General features: G+C 45.6%; 1 protein-coding gene across 1 annotated transcript in view; it reads left to right on the top strand.

Moving 5' to 3' along the window:
• The window catches only part of UTP20 (UTP20 small subunit processome component), a gene marked incomplete in the record, with an annotated part of 2,478,305 nt that overhangs the window by 322,135 nt on the left and 2,136,403 nt on the right, over window positions 1-19,767 (top strand).

Here is a 19,767-nt window from a genome sequence, read left to right as displayed (position 1 = left end):
CCCTTCCCTCCCCAGTTTACATTGTCACACACACCTTTCCTTGTCTGTCCATCAGTCATGCATGTTTGTTCTTTTTATTACTTTTGGAACAAGTTTGTGTGTGTGTGTACGTTTTCGTTCTTCTCATTGAACAAGTGGACCTGTGGAATGTGGGTTGGAAACTGACTACAGTAAGACAGAGAGAGAAAGTGTTTTGGCTGAGAATTGTTTTCAGTTTGAATCTGGCGGGATTTTGATGGAAAGGTCTTTAAACTTTTCTCATCAGTACTGCATTTACATTGCATGTTTCCTGCCATGTGTATATATGTGCAGCAGCTCCCATGTGGAATAGTAAGCAGGAGAGGAAAATTATCAGTGCCTTCAGTTTTTGATCATTGAAGGCCAGAGAAAAAGCTTGAAAAATCGGAAGGAAATGTGGCAATGTCATCATCCTGGAAAAGACAAGACAAGCTGTGGCGGTCACTCTTTCACTTTCAGGCCAGGCTGCTTTGGAATTCTGTAGAAGTGAACCAGGACACAGTTATGGGTACACACATAAAATACTTGAAAAGTTTTCTCAGGAGAAAGAAAAAAAGACCAAGCCTGTGCCGTGTATACATTGTTTGACAGTGTCATTAGAGAACACAGGTCCTGTGGTGTATTGTCTTGGTGGGCTTGAGATGAGCTATAATCATATGCATAACCTGGCCTTTCATTTGCTGGACTGTAGTTGTGTGGTTGTCCAGGAGAAATAGCTGTAACTGCACATTCAACTCTTATTTATGCCATTAACAGATTTTTGATGAGAATATAGAAGTCATAGCATCAGCAAGAGGAATTCAAGAAAAACATGATACAGCATTCTTTACTACCTAGAAGAGAGGGAAAGCAACACACAAACCTCTTTGCTTCTCCAAGCAACAAACAGCTGAACAAATCTGCTTTAGAGCACTTCATAAGAAAGCTTGAGCAGTAAATGCTTTCTCACCATACTGGAGAGGCCTCTAGCTATGATTTCCTTTCCTTGCTCCCCATGATAATTCAGAAGATGAGAGCAGAGGCCAGAAATGATTCTGATTACACCTTCATGACCAAAGCAGCACTGGTTTTCCTGCGTATTGCATTTAGCAAGGGAGAGGTCTGTTGTACTGTCTTAGCATGTATTCGTCTTGGCAGAATGCAAGGGGGGTCCCATACACCTTACACACCTACTCCTGATAACTTTGAACATAGCAGCTTGAAGGATGTGACTTACCGTTGGGCAACTGTACTCAAGAAGCATGAGAGCCATCGTGAGAAGGTTAAGTCATTGCACTTGAAAAACCATACATAGCTAAGTTCATAGGTTCATAGCTAGGTAATAGGCTATTGGCCCAAGGGCCTATATAAGCCTAGCCAAACGGTACCCTGGCTTTTGCCACCCAAGAAAATTATTTTCCTGTGCCCCTGTCTAGCAGAGCTACAGAAGTGATCCTCGGGGTGAATTTCCTATCTCCCATCCAATCATCATGATTTTTCTTGAAGAGTGCTATTGAGGAGCTTTGTTTGATATAGATAGGTAGTTTGTTCCAGTGTATGGGAAGTCTCTGGGACAGGAATCTATCCCTCCAGCATGTTCTGTGGAAAACGTTTCTTTTCTGATGACAAAGGAGGTCTTGCACCCTAAAGAAGTGAATGTGCCCACAGTCCTTCAGTATCTGTTTTGAGTTTTTTCAGCACTGATAGGGGTACCGTTACAAGCCTCTAGGCTTTATCTACCATCTTAGCTTGCATGCCTTTAGACTCCAACATTTTTAAAAAGCACCTTGCATGCAGGCCTCTGAGGCAATTTATCTACAGCTTAAAACCTTAATTCAACACAAGACAAAATTGACTCTAACACCATTTGAACCAACTGCTTCTGCTGAGCTCAAATCTTTGTCTTGGATTTTTTTTTTTGCAATTGCTTCAGCTAGAAAAGTGACTGAAGTCCAGACACTAAAGAATCCAGAAACATTTTTCTGCAAAGACAGTGTGATCTTGCATGCTAACAACTTTTTTATGCCAAGATGGTCATAAAAGTAGCACTAAATCAAGCTTTTCAACCCCCCCCCCCTTTCACCAGAATATAACAGGGAAAAAAATGTTGCTTCTTTTTGGATGTCTACAGGCAACTGAGATATTCTCAGAGAAAAAGGGTGTTTGCGAAGTCCAAAAAAAACATTTTGTAGCATTTGCTTAGAATGAGAATGAGTTGCCTATTTCTAATCAGATCATTTCTAAATGTACCCAAGTATCTGGCTAGCAGTGCAGTAGCTGCCATCACTACCTTTCTAAAAGTAGTTAGCGCACAATATATCCTAGGAGATGCTTGGTCATCCGTCCATTCCTTCTTAAGGCATTGCAGATTGGGCTTAATATCCAGGGCTAGAACAGTGACTTGCTTTTGTCATCTTAAAAGTCAAGCTGCCTTTCTCCTCTACTCCTATACCATCTAACCTGTCTGTGGGAACAGTCAGTTTTGGTAGTCTTCCCTCTAGTAATGTTTGCAGCAGAGAATTGATACAGTTGTGTAGTTAGCTTACCTTGCTTGTAAATGCTCGAGTGTGGTCATTGTTGCTTTCCAGTTTCCCTGCCTCCATCTTTTCTAATCTAACATCTTTTAGGGCTGGGTTAGGTACACATCCCCCTTCCCCCATGCTGTGTTATTTTTATCCAACCCTCTCCTGCGCTCTCTCTCTTTTTTTTTTTTTTTTTTTTTTTTTAAGATTTATCAGGTGGGTAGGGTTCTCACCAGGGCCACCTAATATCCTACCTGGACTCACTAAGGCAAGATTATTCATGTGTAACTTCCTCTCCCTGAGAGGCAAGAAAGAACAAAAGATGGCTGGATATATGCAACCCTTTACACTAGGTACTTGGAGACACCCGTGGCAAAAACTGTCATCAACCTGGTCATGTGCCGGTGGATGGTGCTCTGCTCCAAAAGTCTGGCTGAATGTTAGCTTGTGACAGAGTTCTGTGAAGTAATGACTGCAACAGTGAGCACACTGTTAATAACTGCAGTAATGTTAAATTGACGAAGCAATTGTACTTTCCAATCTCCCATTCACAAGCATAATAAAAAATATTCTTCTAAACAAGAGCTGTAATACAGGAAACAGTTTAAAAGGTGAACAATTCAAAGACAGGCTGCAGAAAAAAAAATTGGCAACATGGAGACAAGGGAGACAGGGAGGCTCTCATGGCTCAACCCGTAACAAGTAGCAGCTGTGACTTACACTAGCCTACATTCTGTCCAGTCCCCATCCACCAAAAAAGTATCCAGCTTTTAACACTCTCCTCAAGGATTTTTTCTCCATTTCCAAAGATAGGGATAATTTGGCCTCCTACTGCCAGCAGTGGTTAAGCATAATGTCAGAAGACTGATGGGTTTACCTGCTGCCCTACAGCATACTCTCTAGCTCGAGCATTTATGTCATGCCAGACCTTTTTCTGCTGTTGGGCTTCTATCAGGTTCTTGGGCCAAGTCCATGAGTTCCCAAAAAGATGTCTGTTGGTAATTGCCGCTATAGTAGAAATGCTGGTCCTGGGAAAAGTTTAAGCAGTGCCCCATGACCAGAAAGAGTTTTTCTTCTGACAATTCCTTGTCCCAAGAAAAGATTGTGGACTGAGACTTGTTTAGGTATTTCATGACAAAATAAATTCCTAAGAGTGCTGTAATTCAGGATTCATCTCCACAGGCCCTGTGTCCTTTCTTGAGTCATTGGTTGCTCCTTGCTACTCTAGACTTTATGAATGCTTACCTGCACTTTCCCACTTAGAGAGGTCACAAGCATTGTCTGAGGTTCATGGTTGGTGATCAACGTTTAGTTTACTTCCATCCCTTTGTTTTAGTTGTTGACATTAGAGCTTTTGCCTGACCCCAGTGATAGCTCTCTGAAGGACCAAGACAACTGCCTGATTTAGGCCTTATCACAGAAGGAGATGTAGGAGACTTTAGACTTCACCTTATGATAAGATAACGTAAGATCTTTGTTTCACCATCATCAGTGAACAGAGATTCAGATTGTGCCCAAGTCAGAAGGAAGACTTCCTGGAGGCATTTCTGGGTGCAAACACCAATAAGGGCATACCTTCTGTAAGTAAATGTAGTCACAGACTGCCCTTTTCCAGATAATGACAGGGAAGCCCAGACTAGCAACTAATTTCTATCAGTCATAGGCCAAATGGCTTCTACCATAGTGAAGATTCCTTTGGCTAAATTGCACATGTGGCATAATCAGTTTTATCTTGGGAACACGTGCCACTAGCAGAACCAACCACTGTAAGTTGCCATTCTTATATTACTGTGTTAGAACAAAATGATTTTGGTTGGTGCACCTGCTGAAAAGAAATAAGGATGTTTGATTCAGACAACTCATGCCTAATCAAATCCTGAGTATAGCCGAGCTAGATAAAGCCTGAAGAGCCCATAGCATGGACTTCAAAGTGCAGGGCACATGGAGCTCTAGAGAACAAAGACAAGGCATAAACATAAAGGAGATTCTGGTGCCATCCTTGTCGTGAAGCCATTCAGGGCTGTCTGAATGCCCGAGACCCACAAACAGGGAAGCATACATTCTTATCACCTTTGAAGACTGACCATGCAAGTCTGGGACCAGTTCATGTAGTCATACATATCCTTCTGAGAGCTACCAACATACTAACACAGGAGAACTGCATGGCAGATCAGTCAAGTAGGACGTCTGCAGATCCACGTGAATGCATGCTGCACAGGGAGGAGTTCCTAGATTGACACTCAGGTGTGGTTCCCCAGCGATGGATTTTTTTGCTTCTCCAGTGAGTAGACGGCTAAATACATTCTGCTCCAGAGTATCTTACAAGCTGGCTTGAACACTAGACACTACTCCTTGAACGGAATGTGTCTGCTTCTGTATTGTTTCCCATGCCATAATAGTAGGTGTTTAATTGTGGTCACTGCTGTAGTCCTGATGTTCTTTGTGTTTCACTGTTGCAGTCATCACATTTGGGTTATCTGCCTGCAGGTAGCCCTCAGCCGGCCTGAATACCAGAGTCTTTGGATTTCTGTGTCGGATGCTGTCTCTTCTTCCATGACGTCAGATCATCAGGTGTATAAAACATGCAGCCAACGCCATTACATCAGTCTTTCTTGCTGTGCGGTGCCCGAAGCAGAAGCAGTTCACAAGTGCCGGTCGCTCATCTCCTGAAATTTTCGTTTTCGAGTTTCAGACCTGAAGTCTTCAAAAAACATAAGTACCCCGTTGGGGATCCTTTTTTCTTGCTCTTAGCAATGTCAGTAAAAGTTAACCATTGTCTTGCCTGTGGAAAGCAAATACCTCATAGAGATTTTCATTCTTACTGCATCCCCTGTTTAGGCCCAGACCACGACGTCCCTCGCTGTTAGTTTTGTGCCTTGTTCAACGCTTGAACTATTCATCGTTGGGCTATTTTTGTAGCCAAATACTTTCGTTCTGATTTTCTGCACTCTGAAATGGCTTCGTTAAGCCATCCGACTACAAATCTTCCAAAAAAACATAAGGATAAAGACAGAGACAGACTGCATAGGTCCAAAACTGCCGACGACTTCCGTTAAACTAGTTGCCAGTCTGCCAGTACTCAGTGAGGCTCTTTCTCAGCCCCTGATACCCGCTACTACAGATTCGCAGGCCTCTACTGAGACCCAGTCGGAGTCCGGTATGCCGCAAGATGCTTCTTCGACTTTGGAACCTGCGGATGTCTCTACCTTAGATGGGTCCAGAGCCACTGTGCAGGCACCGGCATCTGAGGGTGTATTCAGTCCTACAGACATTCTTATTAAACCAACGCCATAGTTTCCATCCAGAAGTACCAAATTCCTCGGGCCTAAAACTCGCACTACGCCTAGAAAACCGATGACCAAATTACAGACCCAGGCCCATAAGCCTCAAAAACAAATGCTTAGAATGGCTGAAGACCTTATTACCTTAATTAGGGGAAGCCAGCCTTCCCCCTCTGAGACCTAGAACTGATTTTCTTTCTGATTCTTCTGATCAGGAATCTGATATCTCTGCTCCTTCTGATTGCCAGGATTTGCCCTTATCTACTTATGAGGATTCTGATGCAGATTATTCCATTCTCTCTGCTTCCCCTCCAGAAGATTTTTCTTTTTGTGAAACCTTGCATACCCTTGGGGAGCATTTCTACTGGGAAAGCTAGGACTATTCTGAGTCCAAAAAGAGACTTAGGGAATTCTTACTTCTGCCTCAACACAGGCCTTTAGCTATTCCTCCTGTTCTGGACATTGTAGATGATGTTTTCTTGAAATCTAGCCTTACCCCAGAGACTTTACCTCCAGCTCCCAGAAAACCTGACAGGTTCTACAGAGTAGCTGAGTCTCACAAGTTCCTCTTCAAAAATCCTACTGTGGATCCAGATACCATTTCCCAAGGACCAAAAGGCATTAAGGCTACTGCTGCCAAAAATCCTACCTCTTCTGATAAAGATTTTAGAGCCTTAGACAGATGGAGTAAGAAGGTATAAACTTCTGCTACTTTGGCTATCAGGGCTTTAAATTGCCAGTTTCATATGTTAGTATCAGCAGCATATTATGGGACTACTTAAACAGAAAATTATGCTGATTCCTGACTCTTCTGAACACAAAGACTTGCAAGATTTAATGCATTCTGAAGAACAAGTTGGTAAACATACTTTGCAATGTGGTTTTGACGCTTTAGAAGCATCTTGCAGGGCTGCTGTCACTGGGTCTGTACTTAGAAGGCATGCTTGGCTTAAGGAACAAAACTTGCCAGATCATGTTAAAGTTAAATTACTGGATGCTCCCTTAAACCAAGACCGCCTTTTTGGCAACAAAGCAGAAGAAGTCCTCAAAAGGATGGTGGAAAAAGCTAAATCTATATAAACTGTTAGATTTCCTACAAGTACAGCCTCCCAGATTTAGCAGGCATTGGCCTTCAAAGAACTGGTCCTTTCCAGTCCCTTCCAGGCCTTCTCGGTCCAAACCCAGGAACAGCAGACCACCAAGACTACAGTCTCAGGCTACGCACAGATCTAAGCAGTGGGGGACTCTCACCTCCAAAGCAGGGAGTAGTAAGCCACCCCCCTGTGGAAAAATGGCACAATGACTTGACCTTAACCCTTCCAAGCCCTGCTTAACTGCTCAACCTGCTCCCTTAGGAGGAAAACTCGCCCTGCAAGCAAAAAACTGGGAACTCATTACCCAGGACAAATGGGTTTTGAACATAGTTTCCCAAGGATACTGATTCCACTTCCACACACTACCAACCTCAAATGATTGGCCAGACCTCCCCCCAAATCAATGGGCGGAGGCCCAACAGCAGGTTCTCTCTCTTCTCAGTATCAGGGCTATTCAACCTGTCCTAACAGAACAAAGGGGACAAGGTTTTTATTCAAGACTTTTTCTGGTACCCAGAAAAGACAACTCCTGGCATCCTATCCTGGACCTCTTTATTCTCAACACCTTTCTGGCGGTTCCAAAATTCAAAATGCTAACTCTGCAACAGCTTCTTCTATGCTAGCCAAGGATGCCTGGCTGGCAACCCTAGACTTAAAAGAAGCTTACCTGCACATCCCAGTAAGGATCCTGCAGACAATACCTATCTTTCAGGGCGGGCTCCATGCACTTTCAGTTACTTCCCTTTGGCTTATCTACTGCGCCCAGGGTTTTCACAAAGTGTCTAGGTCCAGCCAATGCATTTCGCAGGCAGAGAAATATTCAAATTTACCCATACTTTGACAGTTGTCTGATTCTGGCAAAAAGCCAGGACTTTGTTACAAACCCTGGCATTCATAAAGAAACTTCTAACCTCAATGGGGTACACCATCAGCAAAAAGAAATCTCACCTAGTATCCTGCCAACAGATTGTATTCCTGGGAGCAAGCTTGAACACAACTTCCCAGATGGCATTCCTCACTCCATAGAAACAAGTTTATTTGATAACATACTTCAAACTATTGGCCACAAAAACCCAGCTATCTGCAAGGAAAATACTGCAAGCTCTGGGGTTCATGGCCTCTTGCATTGTTAATTCTATATGCAAGACAGCATATGAGGAAACTCCAGTGGTATCTAAAAAGCCTATGGTGTCAACATTCTCAGGACCTGGAAACAATGATTCCTATCATTCCTTGTCCAGGGACAGAGTTCCTTTGGAGGGCAGAAGCCTGCTACCACAGCAAGGGACTCGCTTTCACTCTACCCCCTGCCGCCCAAACCCTAACAACAGATGCATCAGACTATGCATGGGGGGGCTGACATGACAGGGCAGTGCATTCAGGGCAAATGGAACCCGAGACAGATGCACCTGCATATCAATCAAAAAGAAATGTTAGCTGTACAGAATGCTCTGTCAGCCTTCAAAGACCGTACTTTTTCAGGATAACTATTGGTAAAGACAGACAACACCACAGTTATGTGATACATAAACAGGCAGGGGGGAACCCACTCCTACCCTCTCTGCAGACTAGCCATGGCTGTGTGGAACACAGCCTTGAGCTATCCAGGCAAACTAAATTCACTGGCAGAGACCGAGTGACGTCTCCAGGTGCATCTGCAGTTACCTCCTACTGCGCCTTTAGGCGTCAAATATTGTTTGTTCATATTTGTTCATATTTTCATTAATAATTGCAAAACTACATACAAGGTATCAGAATATTTTATCTTGAAGCATGCACGATGGAAAACACAATTGTATTGATGTTTGACCGATGTCCATGACTTTTTGTTAGAATTGTAAGGTGATAACTTCATTTTTAAAGGCTGAAGCCACGCCCACTTGGAGTTAAAGGTACACTCTCGAAAGAGCTGTACTGGAGAAATCTCATGGACCCACACGAATGGAAACTAGAACCCAAAATGTTCAACCTCTTGAGGAACAGATGGGGGACTCCAGCGGTAGACCTGTTTGCTTCTCCTCAGAACTACAAGTTGAACAAATTCTGCACAAGAACTCCCCACAGTCAAGCTTGGAAAGTCTATGTCCTGTCCTTTACCTGCCTTTCCCCCTCTGCCTCTCCTCTCAAAGGTTCTACTAAAGATCAAACAGGACAAGCCAAGGACAATACTGATTGCACCAGACTGGCCACGCCAGCAGATCTTGCGCAGTATGACACTGCTACAACCATGGCACTTGCCTCAGACCCCTTCCCTGCTGTCCTAGCAGGCGGGCCAGATTCTGCACCCTCAGCTTCAAACTCTGAACCTTGCAGCCTGGCTAATTCCTTGAGCGCTCTCCTCTAGCATCCCTCAGTAAGCAGGTGCTTGATGTCATTCTGGAGGCAAGGAGGCCTAGTACTAGAAAATCCTATGCCGAAAAGTGGAAAAGATACTGTTCCTGGTGCCAGGCTCAGGGGATGGGCACAACAATGCCCAGCTTACCTCATATTCTAGAGTACTTAACAGAAATGCTCCACAAGGGCCTATCCTTCTCGTCAATTAAATTTCATGCCTCTGACATCTCAGCACACTATAATACTGAGCCACAACTCTTCTCTCACCCCTTGCTAAAACAATTCCTTAGAGGGGCTAAAAATTTAAGACCCCCCCCCCCCAGGAGAGCTCCCACTCCAGCCTGGGGCCTTAACTTTGTATTGGAAAAGCTCACTCTTCCCCCCTCCGAGCCAGCTGCAACAGCAGAGTTGAAATTCCTTTCTTGGAAAACAGCTTTCCTGCTAGCCATCACTTCAGCAAGAAGAGTGTCTGAATTACAGGCCTTCATGGCAGTGGGAACTCTTCATTATTTTCCATGTGGACAGGGTTTCCCTCAGGACTAACCCTTCCTTTATGCCTAAGGTGGTTTCTAGTGTGGCCATAAGTCAAGTCCATTCATTTGCCTACTTTTTTCCCTAATCCACAAAACATAGGGGAACGAATACTGCACTCTCTGTACGTGTACAGACAACTTAGATTCTGTTTGGACAGGACTAAGCCTCTCAGAAAATCTGAACAGCTGCTAGTTGGCTTTGCTGCAGGGGTAGAGGGGTAGGCTATTTCAAAACAAACCATTTCCAAGTGGATAGCCCATTGCATTCATTTCTGCTACAAGCACCATGGAAAACCTACCCCACAAGGAGATAAGATCACATTCCACCAGGGCTGCATCTGCCTCTACGGCATTTCTCAGAGGGGTCCCTCCCAGGGACATCCTGGAAACTGCTACCTGGAGCTCTGTACATACTTTCACCAAGCATTACCACATGCCTGTCTTTTCTAAATCCAGAGCTGGATTTGCCACAGCTGTCTTGCAGGGGTTAATAGCTGGCCCTAATGCTCTTTAGCTACCTCCTCCCTTCCTTAGCTTTGGAAATCAGCCCAAATGTGATGACTGCAAAAGTGAAACACGAAGAACATAGTACAGTTGTGTACAGTTACCATAAATGTAGATGTTCAAATGTATTCCCTGTTGCAGTCCTGGTTACCCTCCCTCCAGCCCCTGACTTCTCTTGGCTCTGCCTTTCCTTCTTGTTTGGTATGTTTATTTTTTCTTGTGTAGTTGCTATTTTGATGGGGGTGTTCCATACCTTAAAATTTCTTCTTATTGTTGGGGCAAGAAAAACTGATGTAATGGCATTGCCTGCATGTTTTATACCCCTGACGACCTGACGTCATGGAAGAAGGGACATCAACCGACATAGGACCCAAGACTTTGTTAATCAGGCAGATTACCCATATATGATGACTGCAACAGTGAATACACTGGAACATCTACATTTATGGTAAGTGTGCACAACTGGGCCAAGTTGAATACCCATTTCTCTTCCCCCTTTATTCACTGTTACTTGTAGTTTCCCTTATCCCACACTTCTTGGTGCATGCTACCTAAGACAGACAGAATTCACTAAGTCTGGTGGACCCCTGCCATAAATAAACTGTACAACAGAAGGAGGAAGCTACTACATGATAGAGCAAAATCCCTAATAGGGAAGGCATCTCTGATCAGTACTAGCAAAAAATTACGATCCCTCATAAAATCTTCCAAGGCCAGCTTCGAGAGAAAAATTGCACAGGACACCAAAGACAATCATAAGGCTTTTTTCAGTTATGTTAGAAATCTGGGATGCAACTCCCAGACTTGTTCTGAGTCGATTCTAAACGACAAAAAAATACACTGAACCCACAGACATCGCCAATATCCTGGCAGACAGGTTCAGTGCAAACCCCCCCCCCCCCCCAAAAGAGCAAGTATCTGTCCCGGCAGAGGGCTGCCTCCCAAACATCTCAGATGCTCAGGTGAAGGCTGCCCTCTCCAAAGCAAAAAACACTGCTTCCATGGGACCAGATGGCGTCCCAGGTTGCGTTCTACATGAACTACAAGAGGAACTAATCCCTCAAATAAAACAGCTATACAATCTCAGCCTCACTACAGGATATGTGCCCACAGAATGGCATACAGCAACAGTGGTCCCACTCCACAAAGGTGGAGCCTATACGGACCCTGGAAACTATCGCCCCATAAGCCTGACTAGCTTAGTCTGCAAGGCTATGGAGAGGATCATCATGGAGCTCATAAACAAAGACATTGGGGACCTACAGACACTGGATCCTACCCAGTTCGGCTTTGTCAAGGGCAGATCCTGCCTTTTGAACCTGGTTGACTTCTTTGAAACAGTCATCAAAGCCATAGATGAAGGGAAGGTAGTCCACACAGCCTATCTGGACCTTGCAAAGGCATTTGACACAATACCCCACTCGGGCATCATAGATAAGCTATCCAGCTTAAATATAACCCCCTATGTTACAGGATGGGTCGCAAACTGGCTCAAAGACAGAACCCACAGAGTGAGAGTTGCTGGAGCCATGTCAGACTCGAAACCGGTCACAAGTGGCGTCCCACAGGGTTCTGTCCTGGGACCACTCTTGTTCGGTATATACTTTTCCGAGGTACAGGCAAACGTGGGAGGACTATGGCTCACCAAGTTCGCAGACGACTGCAAACTGGGCGCCATAATCAACTCCCCAGCTGACACAAACATCCTTCAAAAAGGTCTCACAGAGACAGATAACTGGTGCCAGTGCCATGGTTTAAAGCTAAATGCCAAAAAATGTATAGTCATACCCTTTGGCAAAAACAATGTGCCCACAAATTACCACATAGGCGGAAACCCATTAAGTACAGAGAAAGTTATTAGGGACCTGGGGACCCAAGTTGATAGTAATCTCTCCTTTGAAAACCACATTGCCAGAGTGGTTAGAAAGACCTTCTACATAGCCCACCTCATCACGGAGGGTTTCACATCTAGATCAAGAGAGGTAACCGTGCCCCTTTATTCATCCCTCATCAGGCCCATCATAGAATACAATGCCCCTTTTGGGATGTACCTTACCCGACACCTGCAGCAATTAGAAAGACCCCAAAAGTATCTCACCAAGAGGATCAAGGGTCTCAAACGGATGCCATATGCTGCTCGGTTAGAAAAACTCCAGCTATACTCAGTTGCATACCGCCTACTTCGAGGCGATCTATGCCTGACATACAAAGCTATGTCAAATCCAGAATTAATGGACATGCTCCACCTCAGTAAATCTAAATCCCTTAGAGCCACACGCTCGAGGGACTTGAACCTCAGCACAGAAATAAATAGAACTTGCTGGAGGGACAGGTTCATAACCCAGAGGTTCCCTTCGCTCTGGAATAGAATTCCAGTTCATGTGAGGCAGAGCACCTCACTGAATCTCTTCAAGAAGAATCTCGATAAGTGGATGGGGGATCGTAGGTTTGTCCCAGGGATTACTCCCGTGTCACTATTAGACAGAGGCACAGTAAACTAAACCTTAAAAAGGGCACAGTATACTCAAATCAAGGGGTGGCGTAAGCCATACAGAATCGGGCTAGGCTTATAATTACCCCAGGGCAGATAGCCTAGTATGAACCTATGAACCTAAATTCTCAGATCACTTTTCATGAGGTTTCAGGTGTTAAAAGACTTGAATCTAGGCTGACACTGAACTCGAGGATCAGCAAAATTCAAAACCAGTGTCTGTTAATTTCCTTGTTACTCATTAGAGCATGAGGAAGTCAAGTAGTCAAAAAACACAGCAGTCAACATCTTGGAGATGAATTAAAATTCAAGTCGGTAATCTCCTGATGCTCTGAGCTTTTAAAATTCCTTTTCTTGAAATGGAAACCAGTGTGTGCATGCATTTACATTTCTTACAACAGTAACAGGGCAATCGCATGTTTATAGCAGTAACATTCATATCAAATAATTTCTTATAAACAAAACTTTTACTGTTCAGCATTATAAAAATGCATAAATGTATTTATATTTTATATATAGATGTATGTGATTCAACCATATTCAAACCATTAAAGTTGTTGTTGTTGTCTCTTTTGGCTTTTCCCGGTTAGGGGTCGCCACAGCGGAGCTCCGATCCGCTAATGATTGGCAGTTGATTTTTATGTACCGAGTTGCCAGCCCTGACGCACAACCTTCAATGAAGGAATGCCCATTCAAGCATGTCTCCACACAGAAGACGCTCTAGCTGAGTCTCGAACCAGACAGCGTCTTACTGTGAGGTGACAATGCTACCTCAGCACCACCACCGCGGATATTCAAACCTTTAAAGTGATATGTTGTATAAAAGATTGTTCATTCATCATAATTGGGGTATAATGTCCCCTAGTGGATAAAATCTTGAATTTTATTATTTATATGCAGGTATCCAGGAAAAATGTACTTTTATTTATAAATGTTTGTTTACTCATGGGTTAAATGATGTCCGTAACCTAACAATCCATTTTCATTCTCTGGTACATACATAAATCATCTTGCCAACCCAATTTATTCGCTGCCAGATAATCCAAAAGATCAGTAACCATTGAAATAATTCTCTCCGATTTTTCAGAGCATTTATAAAAGTGCATTGGAAGCCTTTCTACACCTTAAGTCACTCATATGTTCTGAAATCCTGTTTTTTAAATAATATGGTTGTTTTTAGTGCATAAGAAATAGAGCAGGTAGCCATGTAGACTACCCATTCACTGCCCCAGGTAATCAAATGTCTTAAGTTAAAATGCTTTGTAATACTGACTGAAACACATTCTTAGCTTTTCATTATCTGCATACACACAGAAAAAAAATCCCATAGGGTACACATCTTGCACATTTGATACCACCAATTAGTGTTTGAAAATTAGCCTATGTATTAGGTGTTAGTAATGAATTGCACACTGCCCTGTTCCCTTCCTAAAAATATTCCTGGCATGTTTTAGGAATGATTTGTGCCATTTCTTTGTCAGATTATAAGCTTGGCCAGGATTTTATTAATAACGTTCATGATAGCATGTGTATTGCAATCAAAAGTAGTAAAGCTAGGCCAAAATGTTTGAGTGTTATAGTTTTATGTCCAAGTATCTGTTCTCTTGTTAACTGGTTAGCCTTTTCTTTAGCATCAAGCACATTCTGTAGATCATAACCTCTGTGTATATCCTGAGCCATTTCTTCTGCACCAGTCTGATAGCCTGTGTCCCTAGAGCAAACAGTCTTATCTCTCATAAACTGTGGTTTTGGTGTATTCTGCGTGGTATGATTAGGATAAAAGCTAGGGATGTGGAACAATTAATTCTTTTGGTGTGATTTTTCTAAGTAATGTGGTTGTAACAGTTATATCCTTATTTTCATGTCCCAAGATATCCAAAAAATAAGATGTTATGTGGTCCTATCTCGCCTACATTCTTTACTCACGGGTTCGGAGCAGAGAATCGGCTCTGACTCGGTCAACTTATTTTCTAGCACAAAGTCTCTAACTGGCTGGGCTAACGCGGTATCCCAAGATGCACCTCGCCCTAGCCCCAGATCTCGTTTGCCACTCGTAGAGTTAGGACGTGGTCTCGCTTGGCTGTGGCTAAGTACCCTTTGTATTTAGCAGTCTGTTTCTAGTAAAAAGCTATTTTAATAGCTAGTTTTCTTTGTGAGTGTACTGTGTGAGTGAGTTGTGGGTTTTTTTGGGGTATCCCTCTTTTGGCAGGCTAGGCCCGTTTAAATTAGAGGACCTAGTCCTCTCCGGTGTGTTTTTTTGTGTAAAATTGTGTTTTTGTTGGTCGGTAGTTAGATTCCTTGCTGCACCAAAGAAACGTTTAAGTTAGAGTTTCTTTGGTTGTTCTTGGTTTAGTTTTCCCGCCTTCTTCTCGTGTCTGTAGTTGTCGGTTGAGTGGGTGCTGTGTACTGTTATGTCTAAAGAGCAGAAAGAACATAAACCCTCTGGGTTTAAGAAATGCTCTAAATGTGGCTACAAGATGTCCATCACAGATGGGTATTCTTTCTGTGTTTATTGTCTTGGTGCTATTCACCTGCAAGAGTCCTGCAGTTTTTGCCAAGCTTGTGGCCCGAGGGTACTGCAGGAAAGAAAAAATAAGTTGATTTTGAAGGGCCTGGTTAAACCTTCTTTTGAGGAGTTCTTAGACTCTTCTTCTAGTACTAAGTCTAAGACTTCCAAGGCCAAGAAAAGATCTCCGGCTCCATCTGTCTCTTCGGAGCCCCCGGAGAAAGTTTTGAAAGTGGATACTGCCTCCTCGGCTCCATTGTCCTCGGGGCCGCAGGAGGTATCCGTTGTACTGGAGTCGACCTCGGCCCCGATATTATTGGAACCTATTCGGAGCTGGTCACCCAGTGTTGGGCCCTAGTCTCCGGGTAGGAGATCCCGATCTCCATCTATTTCCTCCAAATCCTCTAGGCTGTCTGATTTGGATGTGGATAGGGTGGTCCAGAGGCTCCTGCAGTCGCTGGTGTTAGCAAAGTTGTTCTCGGCTCCGGCCTAGTCGGCTCCGGAGCCATTCCCTATTCTTGTACCGATGATTCCTCCTCTGAGCACCCCTGTGTCGTCAGAGCCGGAGTGCTCCGCGCCGAGTGATGTATTCGTGTCGGCTCAGATACCCCTTGCGAGTTTATCAGAGCCGATGTCGGCTCCAACCATGTCGGTTCCGTCCTCTGGTTTCGGTACTCGGGTTTCCTCAGTCGGACCCGAGGGGATACCTCGGGACTCTTGCTGCTTCCGAATCTCCCTTTTGGTGCTTCAGCACAGGGAACCCCGACTCCGGTTGTGGTTTCGGAGACAGGTCGGTCCTCGGATTTGGGGGGACTTGCCTTCGAGGCCATGAGGAGCGCACTGGCCAGATTGTCAGTTACATCACCCGGATCGGTCACTCCTTCCCCCTACACCCCAGCTAGAGCCTCTGCCACACCCCTGTCTGTGGATGGCGGAGCCCGAAGGTCTGAGGATAACCCCATGAGCGGTCCCCAACTTTCTGAGGGCCCCTCAGGGTCGGTGCCTGAGGAGCCCCCTAGAAAGAAGTTGTGAAGAGGAAGCACACAGACTCCAGGATGAGTCCCTCACTTCCGATACCGACCTCGAGGAGTCTGAGGGGGTCCCCTAAGTCATCCTCCGATGATGTCTCTTTCTCCGACATCCTGGAGATTTTGAGGCAGAGAGGCGACTGGCCTTCCAAGACCCGCTCTGAGGAGGAGTCTGTATTCCTCAAGGCCTTCGGAGCTCTACCCTCCGCCTCCTGGGTGTCTCCACCCTTCGATGAACTCCTGGATTTGATTTGTTGAAGGGTGTGGGAGACCGCTGATTCCGTGGAACCGGTGCCCAGACATGCAAATAAGTTTTTTCTGCTCCCCCGGGGAAAGAGTTCCTGACCAAAGGAGTTTCCATTGATGCCTTGGTGGTGGCGGCAGCCACTCAGCAGGAAGTTGCAGAGGCGGCTTCTTCTGTCCATCCTCCTAACAAGGAGTCCAGGAGTATGGACCGGTACGGGAAGCGTACCCTGTCTTTAGCGACCTTTACATTACGGTCGCTGAATTATCTTTGTCATTTTACTCTGCTCCAGAGAGATCTCCTTAAGGAGCTAGGAGACACTCTGACAGGTAACATGCCTGAGGCGGTAGCACAGACTGTTAACGCCCAGTTGTCTACCCTTGGTTCCATTGTCAACTCGTCCATGAGGCTCATATCCTATGCAGCCGAAGGGGCGAGTAGGGCAGCTAGCTCAGCTGTAGCTCTCAGAAGGCAAGCCTGGATGCGCCTGTGTAATTTTGCAGAGGCCTTTAAGTCTTCCTTCACTGACACCCCCTTTGATGGGTCCTCACTCTTCGGGACCAAAGTGAAAGACACCCTCACCAGATGCGAACAGGAGGGGAAGACCTTATCTGCCTTAGGGGCCCGTTTCTCTCTTCCTTCTAGGCCTTACCCCAAGGCTCAGAGAGGAGGGAAAATGTGGTTCAAGAAGTCACAGAGGTCTTTCCCTGCTGCTCAAGGTGAGTCCCCCTCCAGAGGCAGAGGGGGAAATTATTCTGGAAGACGCCATTCTAGAGGCAGAGGAGGTCCCCGCAACTCGGGAGACCGCGATTCCTTTCGCGGGTCTTCCTTTCAGATTTCCTGAGGCATTGTCTGACTGTGCTGTTCCGGAGCCAGTCGGGGGCTGAATTTCGTTGCATCCGGAAGCCTGGGAAAGCATCACCCAGGATCGTTGGGTGCTGCGAATAGTTACAGGAGGTTACACCATCCCCTTTTTATCAACACCCCCTCCAGTCAAAAGAATCCCAGATGTTCCACCCAGTCAACGGGATCAAGCAGCACTAGAAGTTTCAAAGATGTTAGAAAAAGGAGTCATCCATCCAGTCCCCTCAGACCATATCGGATCAGGAACTTACTCAAGACTCTCTTTGGTGCCGAAAAGAACAGGGGACCTGAGGCCCATTCTGGATCTCAGCCGATTGAAGCACTACGTTCTAAAGTCCAAGTTCCGAATGGTCACTCTTCAGTCCATTTTTCCTTTGCTGGAAAAAGGAGTATGGATCTGCTCCATCGATCTCAAGGATGCCTACTACCACATCAAGATGGACAAGGCATCCAGGACTCATTTACGCTTCCGGCTGGGAGCCAGTCACTTCCAGTTTCGTGCCCTGCCCTTTGGTCTCACCACAGCCCCCAGGGTGTTTACCAAGTGTTTGGCAGTGGTGATGGCTCACCTGAGACGTCGGGGATTCTAGGTGTTTCCATATCTGGACAACTGGCTTCTCACCGCCCCCACCAGGCATCTTCTTATTCAAGCCAGGGAGGCTACCATTACACTTTGTCACCAACTAGGAATTACCTTGAACTGGGAAAAGTCTGCCTTGCTGCCCTCACAGCGTGTTGTTTTTGTAGGCGCCAAGCTAGACTCTATTCAAATGCAGGCCTTTCTGCCACAAGAGAGAATGAGTGCTGCAGTTTCAGATTCACGTATTGTTGCCCCTCAAGAGAGTTCAGGCCAGGTTAGTTCTCCAGCTCCTGGGATCGATGGCTGCCACCATCATGCTGGTGCCTCTAGCCAGGTTACACATGCGGATCCTACAGTGGCTCCTTTCAGCCCAATGGTCCTCTCCGAAACTTCCTCTTTCCCACTTGATACTTCTCACAGAATGGTGCAAACAGGACCTCCGCTGGTGGCTATGCTCCACCAATCTGGAGAAAGGGAGGAGCTTGATTCCTACGTCTTCAGTGGCCACGGTGACCACGGACGCCTCCCAGATGGGGTGGGGGGGGGCATTATCTTGGCAGGACGGTCCAAGGCATGTGGCAAGATCATGAGGTACACCTACACATCAATGTTCTAGAGATGAGAGCAGTGTTACTAGTGTTGCGGGAACTCCAAAGCTCTCTTCCTCGGGGAACGATTGCAATTCACTCTGACAACGTGTCCATGGTGTGGTACCTGAAAAAGCAGGGGGGAACCAAGTCTTATCCCCTCTGCAGAGAGTCCATGCGAGTGTGGCATTGGGCAGTGTCTTCCCAATGGTTTTTAGTGGCAACGCACATTCTGGGAAAGACTAACGTGATAGCGGACAGGCTGAGCAGAGCTACTCTGATGCCTTACGAGTGGTCCCTGAACGACCGAGTAGCGGTTCAAATTTTCAACAGGTGGGGGTCAGCCTTGCTGCGGTCTCTTCGCCAGCCCTCTCAATGCCAAATGCAGCAAGTACTTCACTCTGATCCCCCCACAGGGGGAGGCACCCAGGGATGCTCTAGTCCACGATTGCCCCCCCCCCCCCCCGGTCTGATCTATGCTTTCCCTCTGTTTCCAAGAGTGATTCAGAAAGCCATATCCTTGGGAAGCAGGATGATTCTAATTGCTCCACACTGGCCTCGACAAGTATGGTTCCCCTTTCTTCAGCAGTACACAGTGGACGTCCCTTGGACTCTGGACCCAGTGCCAGACCTACTGATTCATATGTCAGGACAGCTCCACCCCTCCCTGCGAACCCTCAGGTTGACAGCCTGGCTGCTCCACTTCCATCACTAGTTAGACGACATTCCTTTTCACCTGAGGTGGTACACATCTTGTCTTCGTCTAATAGGTCTTCCACCAGAAGGATTTATTCCAGCAAGTGGAAGAGATTCTACATTTGGGCTCAGGCCCAAGGTTTGGACCCCTTCACAGCCCCCATTCTGTTGGTCTTAGACTTTTTAGCCATGCTTTTCCGACAGGGCTCTGCGCCTGCTACCATTAAGGTGCAGCTGGCTGCAATTTCCAACTTTCATACATCTTATGAGCCTTCTCTTATGGGCCATAAACTTTGTAAGGCCTTCTTGAAAGGCGCCTGGTTACTTCGCCTTCCAGTTTCAGAACCTGTCATGCCATGGGATATAAACCTTGTGTTACAAGCCATCACTTCACCGCCCTTTGAACCGGCTGCCACCCGTGAATTAAAATTTCTATCTTGGAAGACGGCTTTCCTGATGGCCATTACATCGGCCAGAAGAGTATCAGAGATTCAAGCCTTGTCCAT

The sequence above is a fragment of the Protopterus annectens genome, chromosome 11.part0 (genome assembly GCF_019279795.1).
Source record: "Protopterus annectens isolate FY-2018-M chromosome 11.part0, PAN1.0, whole genome shotgun sequence".
NCBI classification, from domain to species: Eukaryota; Metazoa; Chordata; order Ceratodontiformes; family Protopteridae; genus Protopterus; species Protopterus annectens.
The sequence above is the reverse complement of the archived record's forward strand: the minus strand, read 5'-3'. Positions and strand labels throughout refer to the sequence as shown.